The sequence below is a fragment of the Hypanus sabinus genome, chromosome 10 (genome assembly GCF_030144855.1).
Source record: "Hypanus sabinus isolate sHypSab1 chromosome 10, sHypSab1.hap1, whole genome shotgun sequence".
Lineage (NCBI taxonomy): Eukaryota > Metazoa > Chordata > Chondrichthyes > Myliobatiformes > Dasyatidae > Hypanus > Hypanus sabinus.
Genome location: NC_082715.1, coordinates 77,187,591 through 77,210,279, shown reverse-complemented (window position 1 = coordinate 77,210,279; position 22,689 = coordinate 77,187,591). Strand labels below are relative to the sequence as shown.

The 22,689-nt window shown below is 39.7% G+C and overlaps 1 long non-coding RNA gene across 2 annotated transcripts in view; it reads left to right on the top strand.

Annotated features, from left to right (window-relative positions):
* The first annotated feature begins 281 nt into the window (after nt 1-281).
* LOC132400779 (uncharacterized) overlaps nt 282-22,689 on the top strand; it is a 52,476-nt gene continuing 30,068 nt past the window's right edge. For both annotated transcript variants that reach the window (XR_009514363.1, XR_009514362.1), the window contains exons 1-2: nt 282-339; nt 18,084-18,205. This is a non-coding gene — a long non-coding RNA (uncharacterized LOC132400779). The remainder of the gene's footprint in view (nt 340-18,083; nt 18,206-22,689) is intronic.

Here is a 22,689-nt window from a genome sequence, read left to right as displayed (position 1 = left end):
TGTTCCATGTTTGCTGAGTTCTTTTTCTCATTTTGTGTTGTGATACCCAATAAAATTTATGGAAATCTATTTAAACACCTGCTTTATAATGGCTGCACTTAAGTTCTTTTCGAAATTTGGCTCGTTAGTTGCTGAGTTTTTGCTCCTTGGAACTAAAATTACAACTACATTTACATTATTCTTAACAAGTTCTCCATTTCAATGTTTAATATGAACTTTATGAAATAACAAAACTAGCTTTGATTGTTTTGCCTTTTTTCACTAAAAACAGAAATAGGTGCCTTTTTGCTGACTTGACCTGACCATAATTTTGATGCGTGGATATTCAGATGAAAACTTGTAAGTGATGATTTAAATTGTTAGCTATCTCTCAACAATCATACCTTAAACAATCATTTAGTTTCCTCTATTTCTGCAAACTCCTTAAAATTATACTATTATGTGGTTGTTGCCTCTCCTTCTCCATATTGCCGTTATGGATCTTGTCACATTTAGTGTTGTACTGCATAGAAACTGGCCCTTTGAAACAACCCTTTACCCAATTGCACTAATCCTCTCTGGCCACATTAAGTCCATATCCCTCTATGCCTTGGCTATTCAAATGCCTTTCTTTGTATTAAATTTCATCTAGCATTTTTCTGCTCATTCTGCTGGCCTCTTTGTGTCCTGTTGCAGTTGATTACACAGAAAAATAGGAAAGCAGGAGCTGGCCATTTCACCCATTGAGCCTATTCCATCATTTAACAAGTTCATGACTGATCATCCACTTCAGTGTCCTATTCCTACCTTCTTCCCAATTCTCTTGATCATTTTAACATTGAGAAATTTGGAACTTGGCCTTCACTTTCTTCTGTGGTATTCAATAGGTTTGCCATGCTTAAGGTGAAGACATTTCTCCTGAAAATAGTAATTGGTAAATAACTTACCTTGAGCCATGATCCCTGGCTCTGGACCCTTCAGATATCACGAACATTGAGATTCCCTTCCATTCTTCTATGCTCAAATGAACACAGGGTTAGTTGGCCCAACTTTGTATCATCTTGTCTGTTCTGCCATGCCAGAAATGAGCCCTGTGAACTTTCGTCCTCTTACCATGGACATCTTTCCTCTGATAAGAAGACCAAATCTTAGTGAAGCAAGATACTTGCTGTTTGTGAGCTCCCTGCTCCCCCCCCCCCCAGATGTTTACCATTTTAACAGTGAATATAAAATAACCTCATTCTGCCTTAATACTCATTTTCTTACATTTTGCTGATGTCATTGGCATTCATTAAATTACTGCAAGATTTGTAACACTTAAATCTAATGCAAACTCAGCTTGTATTCTACTGAAATATTCATGTATGTTCACCAGAATTTCATCTGTGACCACCTGATGTTGTATCCCTCTGACCCTTGCCCATCTGCTGTGGCTCACATGTCCAAGGATAAACTTGCTCGATTTTATTCTTATGTTAATCCAACCTGTGACAGACGTCATTCTGAAGTCGCTTCATTGACCCACATGTTTTGATCTTGCCCTTGTTTGCAAAATTATTGGAAAGTTATTTTCGGTATTATTTCAACAGTTCTGAATATCAAATTGCAACTGCATCCTATTACTGCAATTTTCGGTTTACCAATGGTGGATAATAGTTGTTTATCCCCCTCAGCTTGACGGATGATTGCATTTGTTACATTAATGGCTAGAAGATCTATCCTATTGAACCGGAAATAAATTAATCCTCCAACTATATTTCAGTGGTTTTCTCAAACTATTTCTTGTTTGAGTTTAGAAAAAACTAGAAATGTTGTCTTTGACCCTTCAGTTAAATTTGAAGAAACTTGGAGACCTTCAACATTTTCATATGAGCTAAACTGACTTTTCCTAAACCTTACTTTTATTATCCTTAATTACTTGGATGGAGGTGTGGAGTTATTGACACTACTGTGTATACTTGACATAATGCAATGGCCCATGTTGGTTAGGTTTTTTCTTTTTTTTGGGAGGGTTTCTTATTTACTCCATTTGTCGTAATTACTATGAGTTTGGGAGGTTATTATATATGGATTATCATCTATTTGTATTTATACCTTAACCTATTAATTATGTACTCTCAAGCTCTCTGTATTCATGTTTCATTTGTGTTTGTTTAAAATTGATAAAAAGATTTAAAAAGAAAAGATTGTTGTCGTGACATCAAGTCACTAGGCTCTCTATCTCCTTCCTGTACTCTGACTTATTGTTATTTGAGAGACAGTCTACTGTGGTGATACCATCTGTAAACTTGTAGAAGATGAAGTTGGAGCATAATATGGGAATACATTTGTGAGTGTAGGGGAGTAAAGGAGGAGACTAAGGATACAGTCTTTTTGAGGCACCAGTGTCACGAATTGTGGTGGAGATGTCACTGCCCAACCTTACAGATCATAGTCTGTTGGTCAGGATTGTGGTCTATTGGTTAACAGTTATTGGAGTAACAAAGACATTCTCCTATCAGTGGTGCTATATTGCTTGCTTATGTGATAAGTATACACAGGCAGTTCCCATTTTAGATGTGAATGTAGAAATTCATTATGGAAAAAAGTAGCCCAATAAACTTACAGGTGAATGTGATTTAATGTCTGCAGAAGACTTGTTAATCTTAACCTTCCTTCGGTCTATCTGTACTTCAGTGATACTGTATGACTCCCATTTTCTTCTCAGTAACTTTACCACCCCCCCCCCCCACTTCTACCTCAGTAACGTCCTTAGCTCTGCCTATTTCATTCTGTATTTGCTACTTAGCAATCAAACAGGGCTATGTTATAGCTGTGCCAGATTTGTATTTCACTTTCAGGTGCTCTTGATGCTACTCCCAGCATGCTGTCTGTACTTCACATTGAACCCCTGCAATGGATATAAAGGCAGAGTGAAGGATATACTGCATCACATGGTTATAGATTGTGATTGATTAAATTCTCCTGACCCTCAATTGTGAACCATGAATTCAGGAGATACTCAGGTCGACAGGACGGGTAACACCTCTGGAGAGAGAAGTAGAGTTAAAGTTTCAAAGACCCTGCAAGGACCTGGTGTTGGGTTACGAGCTTGGCCAACTGACTGACCATCAGTGGATGAACAGTTGGGGAACAGTGACCACAACTCCTTAACTTTCGGGATAGCTATAGATAAGGATAGGTATGGTCCTGTAGGGCAAATTACGAGGGCATTAGGCAGGAACTAAGGAGCATTAATTGGGAACACCTTTTCTGTGGCAAGTCCATATAAAACATGTGGAGATCTTTAAAGATTAATTGCACAGAATATGTTCCTCTTAGAAGGAAGGATGGGAATGGAAAGATAAGAGAACCTTGGATGTCCAGAGAGGTGATGAATTTAGTCAAGAAGGAAAAGGAAAAGTATGTAAAGCCTCGGAAGTTAAGATCAAATGAAACACATGAGGAGTATAAAGAAGCCGGAAAAGAACTGAAAGAGGGAATTGGGAAAGGCAGGAGGGGCCATGAAAAGTCCTTGGCAAGTAGAATTAAAGTGAATCCCAAGGCATTCTATATGTACACCAAGAGCAAGAGGATAACTAGGGAGAGGGTGGGACCACTCAAGGATAAAGGGGAGAATATTTGCTTGGATGCAGAAAATGTGAGTGAGGTACTTAATGAGTACTTTGCTTAACTATTTGCCAAGGAAAAGGATATGGAAGACCAGGAGATAAGTGCTGGAGAAAAATACTTTGGGGCATTTAGAGATCAAGGAGGAGGAAGAGTTGAGCTTCTTAATGAATGTTAAGATGGTTAAGTCCCTAGGACCTGATAGGATATACTCCAGGTTATTGAAGGAGGCAAGAAATGAAATTGCTGGGCCTTTGATTGGTACCTTTGTGTCCTCTCTAGCTATAGATAAGGTCCCAGAGGACCGGTGAGTGGTTTATGTTATATCTCTACTTCAGAAGGAAACAAGGGAAAATCCTGAGAACTATAGACTGGTGAGTGTCACAGTAAGTTGTGGGAAAATTGCTGGAGAAAATTCCTCGGGATAGAATATGTGGGCTATTGGAAATCTGTGGCTTAATTAGGGACGGCCAACATGGCTTTGCGCTTGGTCGGTTTTGCCTTACCAACTTGATTGAGTTTTTTGATAAAGTGACGAGAGAGATTGCTGAAGGTTGGGCAGTGGATGTTGTCTACATGGATTTTAGTACGACACTTGACAAAATTACTCATGGGAAGCTAATCCTGAAGATTAAGGTGATCTGTGGCAAATTGGCAGAAGAGGTCTACCAGGATGCTGCTTGGTTTAGAGGGCCTGTGTAATCATGAGAGGCTGGATAAACTCGGGTTGTTTCCTCTGGAGCCCTGGAGGCTGAGGGGAGATTTGATAGAAGTTTATAAGATTATGAGAAGCATAGATGGAGAAGACAGAGTATCTTTCCCAGGGTAGAAGCACCCAAGTACCAGAAGGCATGCATTGAAATTGAGAGGGAGTAGGTTCAAGGAGGATGTGAGGGGTAAGCTTTTTATTCAGAGAGTCATGGATACCTGGAATGCACTGCCTGGTATAGTGGTAGATGCAAATACATTAGAGACTTTTAAGAGACATTTGGATAGGCACATGGAGGGATATAGACACTCTGTAGGTAGTAGGGATTAGTGTTTGCATATTATTGATTTTCTTTTTAGCTGGTTCGGCACAACATTGTGTGCTGAATGGCCTGTTCCTATGCTGTACCGTTCTATGTCCCACGAAAGATGCTCCCTATTTGTTGATTGTTTTCCAATGTTTTCTGTTTTCATTCTGCGGAACTTTGATGGAAGAATCTGGCACATTGGTTATAATGTATGATTCTGTTAGGCTTTGGGCTGATTAATCTGTGGACATTTCTCCTAATTTAGATACCAATCTCCAGCTAATTATAACTAGTATATGTATTTGTGGCCACACTCAAATAATTACTTGTGCATTGTGTTTTATAGGATTGCTTTTATATTTAATGTGTTTTATTGTGTACTTTGTATTTATTGTGTTTTTTATGCTGCATCGGAACTGGTGTGACAATCATTTTGTTCTCCTTTGCACTTGTGTACTGAAGAATGACAATCAACTGTCTTAAATCTTGAACTGTTAATTCCAGATATAATTTTCTGAGAGTTACTTTAACTTACAAAACATGACATCTTCATCAATGTATACCTGAGCATATAGATCTGCACATGTAAATATGGTCATATCAGTCTAAGCATAAATTTAAGGAGGAAGAAATGTCTTTCACAAGTCATATTCCTTTTTATTTTTGTTTTCCATTTATCTTGGTCTGCGTGCTGCAAAACACTGATTAATACCTTGATATGACTTTGACATGGGGCACACAAAACAAGAAACAGCAGGAACAGGAATTCAACTAGACAGTTTGTATGCTGTTTCTTTATCAGTTGGTGCAATGTGTCAGACCATCTTTATCAGCAGTTTTAGACTTGCTATTTTTCTTCCCACACTCTGTCGATATGGAGGACGAGGTCAAGGACTGCAGTAGTTTATCATGACTGCACGTGTTTTTCTTTAGGAGCTACGACTGAGTCATGTATTATTGAACCAAGGGATGCAATTCAGTGCTTTTACAAACTCCTACAAGCATCTTTCTCTTGGTGAAGGACGGCTGTATTGGAAAAAGGAATTGCATTCAATTTGTTCTCACAGACAGCAAGTGAAATATTTGTAATTAAATCTAATTTTTAAATTAAATGACATGGTGTGAAAGACATTAATCTGAAAATGTATTCTAAATAGAATGGGACAATTGGAGAAAATCAAGAGTTAAAGAATCCTTTGAATAAAGTGCATTATAATTAAAGCACCAGGGTTGTAATTATCCTATAGGACAGCATCACTTTGCAGCCTATCAAGTGTATACAGCCAGCAATGTTCATGCTGAACAAGCATAGACAGCTGTAGACTGCAGACTATTAATATCTTATTGTTATCAAAAGAAATTGCAGTTTTTTTCTGTCAAAAATATAATAAAACAATACCTTGACACATTGAATAGCATTACAATGCAGAATTTAAGTAAAATTATCACCGAGTAAAACCAATTTACCGAGGGAGAGCAGTGCAGAGTAAAAAGGGCTTTACTACATGATCACTATTGTTTTGAAGAATCAGGTCAAAAATAATATTTTGTACTCAACACCACATAAAAACTATTGTCAGAAAATACACTCAAGGGCCACCAACTTTAGAATTATGGCAATATTCCTAGAATTTATAGTTACTCTAAACTCCCTGCTGAAAATATAATGTGTTTCATTGTTTTTGTTAGAGAACAGAAACTCAAACCTCAGAATCACTTGCGTTCACCACTCACCATGCCCCCCAATTAGGGTAAGTGAGTAGGCAACTTGCAATGTGACATCTGGTCTCAGTTCTGTGAACGCTACACATGGCAGCACACTAAATAAGACCATAAGATGTCAATAGACAATAGGTGCAGAAGTAGACCATTCGGCCCCTTGAACCTGCACCGCCATTTTGAGATCATGGCTGATCAATTACCATCAATACCCGGTTCCTGCCTTGTCCCCATATCCCTTGATTCCCCTATCCATAAGATACCTATCTAGCTCCTTCTTGAAAGCATCCCGAGAATTGGCCTCCACTATCTTCCAAGGCAGTGCATTCCAGACCCCCACAACTCTCTGGGAGAAGAAGTTTTTCCATAACTCTGTCCTAAATGACCGACCCCTTATTCTCAAACCATTCCCTCTGGTACTGAACTCTCCCAGCATCTGGAACATATTTCCTGCCTCTATCTTGTCCAATCCCTTAATAATCTTATATGTTTCAATCAGATCCCCTCGCAATCTCCTTAATTCCAGTGTGTACAAGCCCAGTCTCTCTAACCTCTCTGCGTAAGACAGTCCAGACATCCCAGGAATTAACCTCGTGAACCTACGCTGCACTTCCTTTACAGCCAGAATGTCCTTCCTTAACCCTGGAGACCAAAACTGTACACAATACTCCAGGTGTGGTCTCACCAGGGCTCTGTACAAATGTAAGAGGATTTCCTTGCTCTGTGCTCAATTCCCTTTGTAATAAAGGCCAACATTCCATTAGCCTTCTTCACTGCCTGCTGCACTTGCTCATTCACCTTCAGTGACTGCTGAACAAGGACTCCGAGATCTCTTTGTATTTCTCCCTTACCCAACCCTACACTGTTCAGATAATAATCTGCCTTCTTGTTCTTACTCCCAAAGTGGATAACCTCACACTTATTCACATTCACTCCTCACATCCTCATCACATGTCACACTGCCACCCAGCTTAGTATCATCAGGAAATTTGCTGATGTTATTTTCTATGCCTTCATCCAAATCGGTGGTCAAATGACCATCCAAATGACCCTTGGTCAGATTTCCTTTTTTTAAATGCTATGCAATCTCTGACTTACTTTGTCAACCACTGTGGCCCCTTCCCCCCCTTTAAATCCTTCCTTCTCTGGGAGATGAACTGATTTTGCACCTTGTGCATTATTCCCAAGAATACCTGCCATTGCTGTTCCACTGTCTTTTCTGCTAGGCTATCCATCCAGTCAACTTTGGCCAGCTCCTCCCTCATGGCTCCATAGTTTCCCCTGTTCAACTGCAACACTGACACCTCCGATCTGCCCTTATCCTTCTCAAATTGCAGATAAAAGCTTATCATATTATGATCACTACCTCCTAATGGCTCCTTTACTGCAAGATCGCTTATCAAATCCCGTTCATTACATAACACTAAATCCAGTATAGTCTTGTCCCTGGTCGGCTCTTGTACAAGCTGTTCCAAGAATGCATCCTGTAGGCACTCTACAAGCTCCCTATCCTGTGGTCCAGCACCAACCTGATTCTCCCAGTTCACCTGCATGTTGAAATCCCCCATAACTACTGTGACATTACCTTTGCCACATGCCGATGTTAACTCCCTATTCAACTTGCACCCAATATCCATGCTACTGTTTGGTGGCCTGTAGACAACACCCATTTGGGTCCTTTTGCCTTTACTGTTCCTCAGTTCTATCCACACAGACTCTACTTCTCCTGACCCTATGTTCCCCCTTGCAAAAGACTGAATCTCATTCCTCACCAACAGGGCCACCCCACCCCCTCTGCCCACATTTCTGTCCCTATGATAGCACGTATACCCTTGTACATTCATTCCCCAGGTCTGATCTCCCTGCAGCCATGTCTCCGTTATCCCAACAACATCATAGTTACCCATTCGCACCTGGGCTTCAAGCTCATCTGCCTTATTTCTGACACTTCGTGCATTCAGATATAGAATTTTTAACCCATTTCTCCTCTCTCTGTTTGAATCGCTGCCTATTGTGCTTAACCCAGAATTGTCGTAGCAGAATTGGGCCATTCAGTCTGCTCTGCCATTCCATCAGGGTTAATTCAACCCCATTCTCCTGCCTTCTCCCTGATTTAAAACTTGACTTTTAAATCTCTGCTTTAAGTATACCCAATGACTTGGCCTCCACAGCAACTGCTGCAATGAATTCTATAGATTCACCATCTGACTAAAGAAATTCCTCTTCATCTCTGTTCTCGAGGGATGTCCTTGTATTCTGAGGCTGTGCCCTCTGATCCTAGATGCCCCCACAATGGAAGGCATCCTCCTAATGTCCACTCTGTCTATGGCTTTCAATGTTTGATAGCTTTCACTGAGATTCCCTTTCATCTTTATAAGCTCCAGCAAGTACAGGCCCAGATCCATCTAACATGCCTCATATGTTATCCCTTTCATGCCTGGGATCATTCTTGTGAGCCGTCTCTGGATTCTCTCCAATGCCAACACATCCTTTCTTAGATAAGGGACTCAAAACTACCCACAATATTCCAAGTGCTGTCTGAACAATGCCCTTACAAAACATTGCTTACAAAGAATAGTTTATACAGCTGAAAAAGAATGATTACTGGTGGCAGAATTCTAAACCACTGATCCGGAGTCATGAGTTCCAGTCCACTGTAATACTTGGGGTGTTTAAATCAAAGATATTTAATGAATCCAGAATTAATTTTTTAAAAAGTAGTCTCACAAACAGTAACCATGAAACTACTGTACTGTCTTTAAAATAAGTGATTCATAAAATCCCAGCAGTAGTGGTGGAAATGGTGTGATGTTTAAGAGTGATGAATATGCAGGGAATGGAGGGTAATGGATAAATAAAATAAACAGACAGAATCTTTTTCCCAGGGTGGAAATGTGCAATACTAGAGGTCATGAATTTAAGGTGAGAGGGGATAATTTCAAAAGAGATGTGAAGGGGAAAATCAGTTTGGGAATGGATCTCAAGAGAGTGAATTAGTTGAATGCCTACAAGATGGCTTCTTAGAGCAGTTTGTCATTGACCCTACTAGGGATCAGCTATACTGTTATTAAATGAACTGGAGGTGACTAGGGAGCTTAAGATAGAGGAACCCTTAGGAGACAGTGATCACAACATGTACAACTTGAAATTTAATAGGGAGAAAGTAAAGTCTGCTGTAGCAGTATTTCAGTGGAGCAAAAGAAATTACAGTGGTATGAGAGAGCAGTTGGCCAAAGTAAATTAGAGGGAGATGCTGGCAGGGATGGCATCAGAGCAGAAATAGCTGGAGTCTCTGGGAAAAATGAGGAAGGTGCATTCTAAAAACAAAGATATACTAAAATGGCAAAATAGTGCCATTGTGCCTGACAAGGGAAGTCAAAGCTAATGTAAAAACAATGGAGAGGGCATACAACAAAGCAAAAACAGAGAACTGGGAAGCTTTTAAAAACCTATGGAAAACAACTAAAAGAATCATTAGGAGAGAAAAGATGAAATATAAAAGCAAGGTAGCAAGCAATATCAAGCTGGATAGAAAAAATGCTTTTTCAAGTATATAAAAAATAAGAGAGAAGGAGAGTGGATATAGGACTACTAGAAATGGAGGCTGGGGCAATAATAATGTGGGACAAGGAGATGACAGATGAACTAAATGAGTATTTTGCATCAGTCTTCATGTTGGAACCACTAACAGTGTGCCAGGTATTGAAGTGTGTGAGGGAAGAGAAGTGAGTGCAGTTAACATTACATGAAGAAGGTGCACAAGTCATCTGGACCAGAAGACCTGCACCTGAGGGTTCTGAAAGAGGTAGCGGTAGAGATTGTGGAGGCATTGGTAATAATCTATCAAGAATCATTTGAATCTGGCATGGTGCCAGAAGACTGGAAAATTGCAAATGTCACTTCACTCTTTATGAAAGGAGTGAGGCAGCAAAATGAAAGTTATAGACTAGTTAGCCTGACCTTAGGTTGGGAAGATGTTGGAGACAATTATTAAGCATGAGATTATGGAGTACTTGGTGACACAGGACAAGATGGGACAAATTCAGCATGGGAAAATCTGACCTGATGAACCTGTTGGAATTCCACTGATTCACCACTTTCTGGCTGAAGAAGTTACCCCTCATCTCCATTCTAAAAGGACGCTCCCTTTATTCTGAGGCTGTGTCCTCTGGTCTTAGACCCTGCCACCACTGGAAACATTCTTTCCACATCCACTCTATCAAGGCCATTTACCATTGGATAGGTTTCAATGAGGCCACCCCTCATTCTTCTAAATTCCAGTGAATACAGGCCCAGAGTCATCGAACGCTCTTCATGTAACTACGCCTTCAATCCTGAAATCATTTTTGTGAAAGTCCTTTGAACCCTCTCCAGTTTCAGCACATCCTTTCTAAGATAAGGGGCCTAAACCTGCTCACAATACTACAAGAGAGACCTCAACAGTGTTTTATAAAATTTCAACATTCCATCCTTGCTTTTATATTCTAGTCCTCCCCAAATGTTAACCCTTTCATTTCTTCCACCAAAGTGCATGACCATAAACTTCCTGGCACTGCATTTCATCTGCCATTTCTTTGCCTATTCTCACAATCTGTCTTAAGCCCTTCCGTAGCCTCTTTACTTCCTCAAAGCTACCTGCCTCTGCACCTATCTTCATGTCTTCAGCAAACTTTGCAACAAAGCCATAATGTAAAAAGAATCAGTCCAAACACAGATGCCTGTGGACCACCACTAGTCACTGGCAGCCAGCCAGAAGAGTATTTTATTCCCACTTTTTGCCTCCTGCCAATCAGCCACTGCTTTATCCGTGCTAGAATATTTCCTTTTCTTTTTTCTTTTTAAACCTTTTTATTAATTTTTAAACAAACATAAATGAAACATGAATACAAAGTGTTTGAGAGTACATAATTGATAGTTTAAGTAGATGTTCAAATATATAATAATCAATATATAACCTCCCAAACTCATAGTATTTATGAACAAAAGAAACAAAAAGAAAAAAAAACAAAAGAGGAAAAAAAATACTAACCAACATGGGCCGTTGCATAATGTTAAATAATATTTCCTGTAATACTAAGGGCTCATAACTTGTTAAGCAGCCTCATGTGTGACACATTGTCAAAGGCCTTCTGAAAATCCAAGTACACAACATCAACCGATTCTCTTTTGTCTATCCTGCTTATTATTTTTTCAAAGAATTCCACAGATTTGTCAGGCAAGACTTTCCATTGAGGAAACCATGCTGACTACACCCTATTTTATCATGTGCCTCCAAATACCCTGAGAGCTCAAGCTTAATATTTGAGTCCAACATCTTCCCAACAACTGAAGTCAGGCTAACTGGCCTCTAGTGTCCTTTCTTCTGCCTTGCTCCCTTCTTGAAGAGTGGAGTGACGTTTGTAATTTTCCAATTTTCCAGAACCATTCCAGAATCAAGTGATTCTTGAAAGATCTCTACTAATGCCTCCACAATCTCTTCTGCCACCTCTTTCAGAAATGCAGTATACAGCATCTGGTCCAGGTTACTTGTCACCTATGTTGCTTGATTTAACTGTATAAGAGGTGATAATATTCAAGCCCTATCAAGCATCCTTCATTGATTCAGGTTTAGTCCGGAATTGCAACTTCACCTGTGAGTTGGCTTTCTGGAGATTGTAGCTGTACCTCTTGTAACTCTCTTGGTCACTAGACTTGAATGCCACTGATCTGGTCCTCAGCAGATTATGGATCTTATTGTTCATCCAAGGCTTCTTGATGGGGAAGACTCTGAATGATCTGTGGGGACGCACTCATTTACAGATGTTTTAGTAAAGTTTGTGACAACCATGGTGTATTCATTCAGATCCACGGATGAATCCTTGAATGTGGCCCAATGAACTGACTCGAAGCAATCCCCTAGCCACACTTCTTTCTTTTCCTATTCTGGAGTGGGGAGAAGGCAGGAGAGTGAGATTGAAAGAGATAATAAATCAGCCATGATGGAATGGCAGAGTAGACTCAATGGGCTGAATGGTGTAATTCTGCTCCTATGTCTTATGCTTTTAATCAATTCAAATGCTGTTAGCTTTCCTTCGTTCCAGCTTCACTTCAATACACAGCTGTAAAGAATGCTGTAAAACCAGTGTCAAAATCTGGCCATGCACAAATGTAAGTAATGAGGGAAATAGAGCTGATGGCTATGGGAGAGAAAATAATGTATGACACTACATATCTGGAAGAGAAATGAGAAACAACATGATAAACAAAGACCCTCTTGTATTTCACAATCAATATACAAATTCCATATTCTGGATTAAGCGTGGTGTAAAATTTAGCCAGCAGGCAGTAATATTCTTGAGAAGCAAGTTAGTGCAGACTGAAATTGAATACATACAGAAAGCTAGTAATTGCCTGCAAGCAGATTTCACTGCAATGTAATGATAGCAGTGTCACCACCATCACCCAAAAATTCAAATTTCGGGACAGAAAAAAGCTGTGATGTGTCAGTTCATGTATTTGTAAAGAAAGTATCGTGTCCGTTCTTGGTGCAATGAACCTTGCACTTGATTCAGTGCCAATAAAACATTGTCAGTTATCTGGTTCTGGTGCTATTTGACCATTGCAAACTCACAGGACATGAGTTTGTTCCAACATTTCCCATGCAATTAACATCTTGTAGCTGCAAAAAAACCAGTGTCATATTATAAGTTCAGATCCCTGGAGTGAGGCTTTTACCCAAGACCTCTTGCCTCAATTAAGAGCATAATCCACAGTATTACAGATGCCTTCAAGCAGCCAGAGTCTGTCTCTCTGTTTCTCTGTCTCTTTTGCACTGTCTCTGACTCACAAGATAAAGGAGCAGAAGTAGGCCATTCGGCCCATCGAGTCTGCTCTGCCACTCCACCATGAGCTAAACTATTCTCCCATCTAGTTCCAATGACTCTCCCTCTATCTTTCTGTCTCTGACTCTCCCTCACTTCCTCTGCCCTCCCTTCTCTTTCTCACGTCATCTAATGAAAGCCCTTTAAGAAGTGTGATTAGGTCAGACAGATCTGGGGAGAATTCAGGAAAAGAACTTAAAGATAAGAGGAGCAAAGGGACTTCAGAGTCCTTGTGCAGGATTTGCTAAAGTTAACTTGCAAGTTGAGTCAGTAGTGAGGAAGGCAAATGCAGTGATAGCATTCATTTTGAGAGGACTAGAATATAAAAGCAAGGATATGATGCTGAGGCTTTATAAGGCACTGATCAGACCACAGCTGAAGTATTGTGAGCAGATTTGGGCATCTTATCTAAGAAAAGATGCCCCGGCATTCGATTGGGTCCAGAGAGGGTTTGTGAGAATAATTTCGGAAATAAAAGAGTTAACATGTGAGGAGTGTTTGATGGCTCTGGTCCTGTACTCAGTAGTTTAGAAGAATGAGGGGGGATTTCAATGAAACCCATCAAATTTTGAAAGGCCTAGATAGAGTGGATGTGGAGAGAATGTTTCCTGTACTGGGTGAGTCTAGGAGCAGAGGGCACAGCCTCAGAATAGAGGGGCGGTCACTTAGAACAGAGCTGAGGAGGAGTTTCTTTAGCCAGTGGGTGGTGAATTTGTGGAATTCATTGCCATGGATGGTTGTAAAGGCCAAGTCATTGAATAAATTTAAAGTGGAGGTTGATGGGTTCTTGATAGTCAGGGCATCAAAGGTTTTGGAAAGAAGGCAGGAGAATGGTGTTGAAACCCCCCTCCCCCTCCATGGTGGAATGGCAGAACAGCATTGATGGGCTGAATGGCCTAATTCTGCTCCTCTATCTTATAGTCTATATTAAAAGAAAGGTTTAAAAGAAAATCTCTTACAATATCAAGAATTCAGCTGAAAATCTCTTGCAGCTAATTACTTCAAACAAAAGCATTTTTGTGTAGGTGCTTGCAAAATATTGAAAGGTGAACACCCCTGCTCTTCTTTAAATGTCTCAGTGGGATCTTTAACATATATCTGATGAGGGGCCAGTTGGGCCCCTGGGAGTTGTGCCAGCAGTCCCTCATTACTGTATGAGTGTTGGTCTGGATTACGTCCTTGCGTTTGGAGTGAAACTCATCTGAGTGAAGGTAGGATTTCAGAGCCCTATATAATTGTTTCCAGATATTGTACCAAAAAAAAATCTTTTTTTAAAATTTATTTATTAAATTTTTAGAAAATTACTAAGAATAAGTGTAATGAAAAAAAATATTGATCCTCCCCCCCTCCCCTTAACCCTCCCCCCCCCAACCTTTATCTAAAGAAAGAAAAAAAAAGAAAGAAAGAAGAAAAAAAGATTGCCTGGATATCGGAGGATCCCCACATGCTCCATGGAGTTCAAAATAATTTTAATATTTATTTTTACTTTCCCCAATTACTTTATAATTTTATCTTCAAAGGACCTATATATTTAATCCCGTCTTTTTAGGTATGGGAGCCAAATTTTCAAAAATATATCATATTCATTTCTTAGATTATATGTAATTTTGTCAAGTGGAATACAACTATATATTTCATTATTCCAATGATCCATAGTTAAATATAAATCAGATTTCCAAGTAACTGCGATAACTTTTTTAATCTACTGCCAATGCAATTTTTATAAATTTTTTCTGATACTTATTCAATTTAAGTTTCGGTATTGTCCCTTCAATATCTCCTAATAAAAATAACATCGGACTATGTGGGAGTTGTACTCCAGTAATTTGTTCTAATAAAAGTCTTAGATTTATCCAAAATGGTTGAATTTTAAAACTAGACCAAGTAGAATGTAAAAAAGTACCAATTTCTTGATTACATCGAAAACATTGGTCAGACATATTTGAATTTAATCTATTTATTTTCTGTGGTGTTATATATAATTGATGTAAAAATTATATTGTATTAATCTAAGTCAAACATTTATTGTATTTATCATACTATCAGAACATAATCGACCAACTTTTTCCATCAATTTTAACATTCAAATCAGATTCCCATTTTTGTCTTGATTTATGAATTCCAGATTCAGTTGTCTGTTTTTGAATCAAATTGTACATACAAGATGTAATTTTTTAAATTTTTCCTTTTTGAATTAATATTTCTATTTCACTAGGTTTTGGCATGAACATTGTTTGACCCAGCTTTTCTCATAAATAAGCCTTTAATTGAAAATAACAGAAAAGAGTATTGTTTGATATTTTATATTTATTTTTTAATTGATTAAACAACATCAATATACTTCCTTCAAAACATAAAAATAATCTTGATCATCACGGGGAAGAAATACTTGAAATAAAATTTGCCTTTTAAAAAGAAAAGTTTCAAAAAAGATAATGTTTTTTTGCAATTCACTGAAGGAACCCTCATTTTAATGACTTGGAGGGTCAACAGAAGAATTTCAGACCACAAGCTGCACTTACTTTATTTTGACTGATGTGAGGCAAACCAGTTGATGGAGAGTGGCTGACCTGTGATCAAATCTGTTTTAATAGCATTGATTTAACTAATGAATGGTGAATGAGGGAACAAGGACTAATGGTGTCTTTACAAGCTCCCATGAGCTTAATACCCTTCTGCTTATGATAATATAGAGACTTTGACTGTGACCTAACTTGTGGGAAGCTGCAGATCAGAATGCTACTTTCAACAATCACTCAAATAACAGTCTATAATTTGCAATAGATCTGTTCGTGTAATCTGTTCATTGGATGCTCTGAGTACATTAAATTAAGCAATTGAAAGTCAATCTAAAGATGAAAAGAAATATAGTTAATCCTATAATTCACAATATGAATAACAGCAGATGTAAAATGAAGCTGATCTGATTATGTGCCTTTTTTTGTCATAGAGTAATAGAGTACCACAGTACAGAAACAGGCCATTTGTTCCATCTAGTCCATGCTGACCTACTCTACCTAGTCCCTTTGCCTCCACCCAGACAATTGTCCTCCAAATTCATCTCACTCATGTACTTACCCAAACTTCTGTTAAATGTTGCAATTGAACCCACATTTACACTTCTGCTGGTAGTTCTTTTCACAGCTGGACTCCTCTCTAAGTGGAAAAAAGTGCCCCTCAGGTTCACCTTAAACATTTCACCTTTCACCCTTACCTATGACCTCCAGTTCTAGTTCAGCCGAAAGGGAAAAAAGCATTAATATACCCTATCTATACTCCTAATAATTTTATATACTTCGACAAGATCTTCCCTCGTTCTCCTACACGCGAGAGAATAAAGTCCTAACTTATTCACCCTTTCCCTGTATCTCAGGTCCTTAAGTCCTGGCAATACCCTGGTAAATTTTCTCTGCACTCTTTAAAGGCTATTGATATTTTGTTGAAATTAGAGCTGCACACAATATGCCAAATTCAGCCTCGCCAATGTCTTATACAAATTAAAAGTAACATCCCAACTCCCATACGCAATGCTTTGATTTATGAAGCCAATGTGCCAAAAGTCTCTTGATGATCTTTCAAGGAATTATAGAGCTATACTTTTTTTCCAGATCCCTTTGTTCTACTGCACACCATTCACTCTACAAGTCCTACCCTGGTTTGTAACTTGGGTCTTCCAGTCACGCCAACATCCTTGTAAGATTTCTCTGCACCCTTTCAAGTTTGTTGGTATCTTACTGTTACCTCCGCTTCTAATTTTACTTGAGTCTTCAGCTGAATAGTAAGATATTAGTCTGCTCTGGCAATCCATAGATATCATGTTTTTAGCACCCAGGGGCAGTTTTCACCATCTTCAAGAGGAAAGAATGCAGCCTGAATATTCTGCTCACTGAATTCTGGTGCAGAAGGAGTAGATATTGAATTGTCAAGAGCAGGGCTTCTTCACTACTCCTGAATACAAACACAGTGATCTGCCTTTTGCAGTGCGGGAAATGAAAGTACAAAGACCCTATGATTTATTTACCATCTAGAAGCCCTGAGGTTTCAAATCATGGAAATAGCAAGCTGATGAGGCAGAACCACAGATTTCAGTAACTGCCTCAATGTGACAGGTTTTATTAATGTAATAGTGTTACTCATGGGTTTGATAACAGTAATAGCTCCAGTAACAGGAAGGCTGCAATTTAAAGATCAACTATTGCCTCTATTTCTCCTCCTTTGCTTCATGAAATAGATTGAATTAAATATCACCCAATTGTCTCCTACGCCCATCCAAGTGTCTTTGGTGACCAGAGGAATTGAATCCCACGTGAAGTTGAAAGAAACTGAAGGACCTAAGGGCTTCACAGAAAATAATCATTCAAAACCCCATGCAGTCAGGTCATTTAGTAAAAGTTTGAGCTGCAGAGGGCACTCATGTAACACTTCTGATGCTTGTAACCTTGCAGGAACAAGATGCTTCATAAAAGAAAAGAGTCAACAGAGGTCAGAAGCTAAAGCAGCGGTGGGTGGTGGCATGGTAGTGTGGCGGTTAGGTTAATGCTTTACGGTACCAGGCATCAGAGTTCAATTCCTGCTTCTGTCTGTAAGGAGTTTGTACGTTCTCCCCATGACTGCGTGGATTTCCTCTGATGCTCCAGTTTCCACCCACAGTCCAGAGATGCACGGGTTAAGGTTATTAAGTTGTGGGTGTACCACGTTAGTGGCGAAAGCATGGTTACAATTGCAGGTTGCCCTCTTGGTTATGACACAGGCAATGCATTTTACTGGTTTAGATGTTTTCTTGTACATGTGACAAATAAAGCTAATCTTTAAAATTTCTCCGGAGCAATCAGCTTGTTTTCTTTCTTACACTGTGAAGTTTAAATCTGTGCCTAATGTTATGATTATTTTCAAACTACAGGCCATTTCAAAAAAGGCTTTCAATAAAATTGATGCCCCAGCAACTCATTATCCAAACCAAGATGTGAGTAGACAAGGAACACAATGAAGTCTACTGTGAGCAATACAGTGCATAAAGTACAAGTAAGTAGTACTTGTCCCTATAACAGTGCAGGCAATTATACTGCTCCTTTAAAACATACTTCTGTTTTCTTATAACTTTAACTTTGGTGATCTATTTTCAATCCTCAATTTTATTAATTGCAGTGTTTCTTTCAGTATTATTCACAACGTCTCACAGATAATGAGTCTCCAGTTTGTAAACATGGATATACTCACCCCTGAATGAAAGTTGTGTGTGGTATTGGTGATGCAACTCTCATTGTAGAAATTATTACAGGTTTCTGCTGCCATGGCCCATCCACTTCAAGGTTCGAAGTTTTGTGCGTTCAGAGATGCTTTTTTTGTACACCACTGTTGTAATGTGTGGTTATTTGAGCTACTGTTGCCTTCCTGTCAGCTTGAACCAGTTTGGCCATTCTCCTCTGACCTCTCTCATTAACAAGGCTTTGCTGTAGGTGTTGTTGCTATTATTCTTTTTTTTTGTCACGTGGATTTGGTTGAATTCCATCCCAACTTGGTCATCTTGGTGTAATTTGGTGTATCAATTTGCTTCAAGTTCAATTTTATTGTCATTCAATCATACAGCTCCAGATCTAAGGTACATATATAGTCACACACAGAGCATATAGTTACATCTTGCACTTTAGCGGGATGAACTGGTGGGAGTGGGAGAGGACCACGGAGACTGAACTTGAACTTAGGACAAAATAGGCCCTTTAACCCATGATGTTGTGTTGACTTTTTAACCTACTGTAAGGTCAATCTAACCCTTGTCTCCCTTCATTTTGCTATCATCCACAAAATTACATGATATTAGAAAATTCACTCTTCAATTGGGTTGGAAAATGTGATGTCTTGTGGAGGATGTGCACTCAATAGACACTTTATTAGGTACAAGAATAGAAACCAGTGAGGTCTGCTGCTGTAGCCCATTTGCTCCAAGGTTCAACGTGTGTTCAGAGTTGCTCTTTTGCACACCGCTGTTGTAATGTGTGATTATTTGAGTTACTGTCACCTTCCTGTCAGCTTGAACCGGTCTAGCCATTCTCTTCTGACCCCTCGCATTAACAAAGCGTTTTCACCCACAGAACTGTCACTTACTGGATGATTTTTTTTTTGTTTTTTGCACCATTCTCTGTAAACACTAGAGACTGTTGTGCATGTAAATCCCAGGGGATCTGCAGTTTCTGAGATGCTCAAATCACCCTATCTGGCATCAGCAATTATTCCACAAAGTCACGTAGGTCACATTTCTTCTCCAGTTTGATGTTTAGTCTGAACAACAACTGAACCTCTTGACCATGTCTGTATGTTTTTATGCAGTGAGGTTGCTGACACATGATTGGCTGATTAGATATTAGCATTATTGAGCAAGTGTACAGTATCATTAGTGAAGTGGACACTGAGTGTATTTTGCTCAGTAAGTTTGGCTTGAACTTCCTGACATTCAGCAGCTTGGCTGGCAAGTACATGTCAATCATATTAATGTTGACTTTTTTTCATCTTGCATCATTCTTTCAAAGTGAGCTCACCAGATTGCTGCTACGGTCTTATGTCTTGTTTCCAGAGCCTTATTTAAAATGTAAGACACAGACATGCGGGTTATATTGTGTAAACTTTCAGACAAGCACTGTCGAGACAGTAAGTCCTTGTTTGCCATACAGTGATTAGTACACTCCTGAATGATGTGGTATTAGAAGTACAGACAAGCTACTTGTACTTGCCACATTATAGATCTCTATTCTTCTCACAGGGAAATAACAAAGTTCAGTGATAATTTCTTGCTGTTTTTATTGTGACTTGCTCACTTAACTCAATTATTCACTCGGATATCACCCCCATAACTAGCAGTTCACTCTCAAGCGCACATGCACTCCTCTCCCTCTCTGCTGCTGTCTCGGTCCCTGCCTTGCACTCCTCATACACAGTGTTTAATTTCCTTTGACTCTTCCTCAGATTCACATTCCCGCCCCCCACTCCCCACACCCCAACCTATATTAATTTCCTCTCTCATAGATGTCCAAGGGATATAAAACCATCCCACGCAGATGCTCTCAAATTCCATAGGGACTCTGAGCTTCCCATCATAAACTCTCTGAGAAATAGTATAACTGGCTCTTGGTTATGACTACAAGCCTCTGGATGTTCAGGCCTGGTTAAATATTAAAAATTACATTGTCCCATCCAGGTTCTGTTAAATATTTCTGCCATGCTGTTACAGACAATGGGCAACAGACAGCCAGGAACATGAAATGTAGAATGGTTCCTTTAGCCAGCGATACTAATTTAAACAAATCTCATCTGTCTGCATGTGATCTATTACCCACTGTTCCCTGCCTGTTCATATCCCTGTCTAAATGCCTCATAATCATTGCCATCAAATCCGGTTTCACTACCCACCCTGGCAGCACCTTCCAGGCACTATGTGTGTGTAAACTGAAAACCTTGTATCATAAATCTCCTTTAAACTCTCCCCCCCCCCACCTTAAACCTATGCCCTCTAGTCTTTGACATTTCCACCATGGGGAAAAAGACTAACCACCTACCCTGTCCCCACTCAGTGGCCACTTTATTAGGTACAGGAGTGGAGCCCAGTGTGGTTTTCTGCTGTAGCCCATCCACTTCAAGGTTCGACATGTTGTGCATTCAGAGATGTTCTTCTGCACACCAATGTTAAAATGTGTGGTTATTGGTGTTACTGGTGCCTTCCAGCCAGCTTGAACCAGTCTGGCCATTTTCCTTTTACCTCTCTCACGAACAAGGCATTTTCACCATTTTTTCGCACCATTCTCTGTAAACCAATGTTTTTCGCACCATTCTCTGTAAACCCTAGTGTGAAAATTCTAGGAGATCAGCCATATCTTAGATACCTAGACCACCCCGTCTGGCAGCAACAATCATTCTGCAGCCAAAACCACTTGGATCAAATTCCTTCTGCATTCTAATGTTTGGTCTGAACAACAACATAACTTCTTGACTATGTCTACATGTTCTTTTGCATTGAGTTGCTGTCACATGATTGATTAGATATTTTCATTAACATTAATTTAGCAACTAACTGTCCAATGTATTACCAGCACTAGCTTACCCATCATCAAGGACATGTGTACTGTTCAGAAAACTGTCCAGTAACATCATGAAGGATCCCCTCCACACACTGCTCATAGACTGTTTGTTCCACTCCCATCAGGGACAAGGCTAAATACTACTATCCTGCATCTTATTTTTCACAGAAACTCGCACCATTGCTGCTGTGCTGTTATCCCTACCAGCATCTCCCTCCAATTTACTTTAGCCAACTCCTCTCTCTTAGCACTGTAATTTCCTTTACTCCACTGAAGTACTACTAATCAATGACAAACTGCTCTAAAAAGCCATCTCATAGGCATTCAACAAACTCACTCTCTTGAGATCCATTAACAACCTAATTTTCCCAATTGGCCTGCAATTTGAAATCTCCCATTGCCCTTTTGACATTCCTTTTTATTTCCTGTTGTAATCTGTGGTCCACATCCCAGTTACTGTTGTATATTACAGCCATCGGGGTCCTCTTACCTTACATTTCTTAAGTCAACTCACAAGGACTCAACATCTTCTGATCCTGTGTCACATCTTTTTACTGATTTGATGCCATTCTTTGCTGGTAGAGCCACACCACCCCCTCTGCCTACCTTCCTATCCCTCCGATACAATGTGTAACCTTGGACATTCAGTTCCCAACTACAACCACCCTTCAGTCATGATTCAGTGATGGCCATAACATCATACCTGACGATCTGTAATAGTGCAACAAGATCATCCACCTTATTTCTTATACTCCATACATTGAGATATAACTTTGACTACTGTATTTATTTCCCTTTTTGATTTTGCATCCCTAGTACACTGATACTCACCCTGCTGGCTGCAATTTTGTCCTATCATCGGCCTGCCCTTTCTGATAAGTCTGACTGAAGGCTATATTTTCTTTTTTACCATCTGTCCTACCTTGAGTCTCTTCACTCTAGTTCCTATCCCCTTCACCCCACCAAATTAGCTTAAACCCCCCCCCCCAACAGCTCTAACAAACCTGCTCACAAGAATATTGGTGCCCCTTAGTGTCAGGTGCAACCTGTCACTTTGGTACAGGTCATACCTCCCCCAGAAGAGATCCCAATGATCCAAGATCTTGAAGCCCTGCCCCCTGCATCAGCTTCTCAGCCACGTATTTTTCTGCCACATCATCTTGTATCTACCCTCACTGGCTGATGGCACAAGTAGCCATCCAGAAATTGCTACTGTGGAGGTCCTGCTTCTCAGCTTTCTGCCTGGCTCTCAAAATTCTCTCTTCAGGACCTTTTTGCTTTTCCTTGCTCTGTCATTGGTACCAATATGTACCAAGACATCTGGCTGCTCTCCCTCCACCTCCAGAATGTTGTGGATGCGATCCAAGACATCCCTGACCCTGGCACCTTGGAGGCAACATACCATCTGGGCGTCCCGTTCAGGCCCACAGAGTCTCCTGT